Here is a 2,609-nt window from a genome sequence, read left to right on the forward strand (position 1 = left end):
ACTGAAGTGCACAACGTTGATGATTTGGTTGGCGAAGGTTCAGATGAATTTGTTGTCGATGATGAAGTTGAATTTGAAGACGACACGTTGGTCGAGTATGAAGACGATGAGGATGACGATAATGTTCTAGTCGATAGTGATAGTGATAGTGATGTTCGTAATGATGTTGTAGTTAGTGATGACGAGGACAGTGATATGTAATTTAAACAAGTGTATGTAACTTTTTATTTAATTCAATGAAAAGTTTATTTATTATCATTAATTAATGATAGTATTAGATATAGGTACACATGCACCTATTGGATGCTTTGGGGATAGTCAATGTATTCATGTACTGGTACTCATTTTTTCAATATATTTGATGAAATATGTTGAAAAAATGGGTAGTCGCACATGTCTGCTTACTATCTCCAAGGGATCTATTAGGTCGGAATAGGGTAGGTTGGGAAAGACAATAAGTAATAAAATGTTAATTCAATAACAAAAAATAATAGTGATGCACCTAGTGGATGCCTTGGGGATAGACAATGTATTCATGTACTGGTACTCATTTTTTCAATATATTTGATGAAATATGTTGAAAAAATGGGTAGTCGCACATGTCTGCTTACTATCTCCAAGGGATCTACTAGGTCGGAATATGGTAGGTTGGGAAAGACAATAAGTAATAAAATGTTAATTCAATAACAAAAAATAATAGCGATGCACCTAGTGGATGCCTTGGGGATAGTCAATGTATTCATGTACTAGTACTCATTTTTTCAATATATTTGATGAAATATGTTGAAAAAATGGGTAGTCGCACATGTCTGCTTACTATCTCCAAGGAATCTATTAGGTCGGAATAGGGTAGGTTGGGAAAGACAATAAGTAATAAAATGTTAATTCAATAACAAAAAATAATAGTGATGCACCTAGTGGATGCCTTGGGGATAGACAATGTATTCATGTACTGCTACTCATTTTTTCAAAATGTTTGATGAAATATTTTGAAAAAGTGTGTAGTCGCACATGTCTGCTTACTATCTCCAAGGGATCTACTAGGTCGGAATAGGGTAGGTTAGGAAAGACAATAAGTAATAAAATGTTAATTCAATAACAAAAAATAATAGTGATGCACCTAGTGGATGTCTTGGGGATAGACAATGTATTCATGTACTGCTCCTCATTTTTTTAAAATGTTCGATAAACATTTTAAAAAACTGAGGAGAAGTACATGACTTCTTACTATCTCCAAGGGATCCACTAGGTCGGAATAGGGTAGGTTTGGAAATACCATAATGAATAAATGTTAATTTTATAACAAAAAACAATAGACATACATAATTTGAATTAGTTAATTAATGAATATTTTAATGTAGAATGGCCGAAACAAGTAATGACACAGGTGGTGGCTCCAAGAGAGGCAGGGGAGCTTATTACGGTGCCAATATCGAGAAGGAGCTGGCCATCAAAAAAGTTACTCATTTGAAAGTAGAGTTTGATAAAGAAACTGGAAAAGCTATTCAAAAGTACGGCAAGTGGTTCAACAATTCTATGGCTCGTTATTTGCGTAGCACCGTACCCCCAACTACACTAGCTTGGGAACAAGTAAAACCAGCTGATATCGAAGTTATTCGAAAGAGACTATCTGTAAGCATTCTTTAAACCTTTAATAACTCATTATTAAATATTTTGTCTATCTTCAAAATATTTTAACAAATTCCAATTTTAATTGTGATTTTAGGAAAAATTCATTTATCCAGAAGACAATCCAGTAATCAACGATGCCATGGTAAGACAAATGCAAAAACATCTGACTGATTGGCGCCACACGATGAAGAAACACTGGGTAGATGTTGGAGGAGAGGTGGACAATGAGAGAGCGAAGTCAAAACCTTTTGTGTCGATCACTTCTTCTGATTGGGCAGTTCTGTGTGATTTTTGGGTTTCTGATTCTCACCAGGTATGCCGTACATTTTACATTAATTTTTAATTATAAAATTACAATTTAGATTAATGAGTACTGTTTTCTTTTTGAAGCGTATATCGAAGAAAAATAAAGAAGCTCGAGCTAAAATGACCATACCAGGAGGACACGGTTCCAAACCCATCGTTGCCCATGTTTATGATCACGTAAATTATAATAACTTATATCCTTACATTTACGAAAATATTATAAATGTCACAATGTTTAAATAATTTGCTTTTTTAGATGGACCCATCTACTGGCCAGCTCCCGAGCATGATCGACACATTCGAGCACCTGCACAAGAAGAAGGATAAGTGGATTAGTGATGCAGCGGCGACAAAACATGTAAGTTGCATAACCTTAACTAATTTATGATCATTTAACTTTAAAAAAGTTTAGTAAATAATTAATAAATATTAATTATTAATTGTTGTTGTCAATTAGTAATTATTTATTAATTATTAATTAAATTTTTAACAATGAAATCTTTATAATCTATGTGCCAATATTTTTATGATTAATGATTGTGGACTAAGATAAAAAAAGAATGTAATTAATGTTGTCCCCGTATCAGGGAGCTTGTGGACTAAAGTAAATTTGGTCATGAAAATCCATATCTGAATCAAAAACATGTAAATATAGTTGATGTATATGTTTG

The sequence above is a fragment of the Humulus lupulus genome, chromosome 2, assembly GCF_963169125.1.
Source record: "Humulus lupulus chromosome 2, drHumLupu1.1, whole genome shotgun sequence".
NCBI lineage: Eukaryota > Viridiplantae > Streptophyta > Magnoliopsida > Rosales > Cannabaceae > Humulus > Humulus lupulus.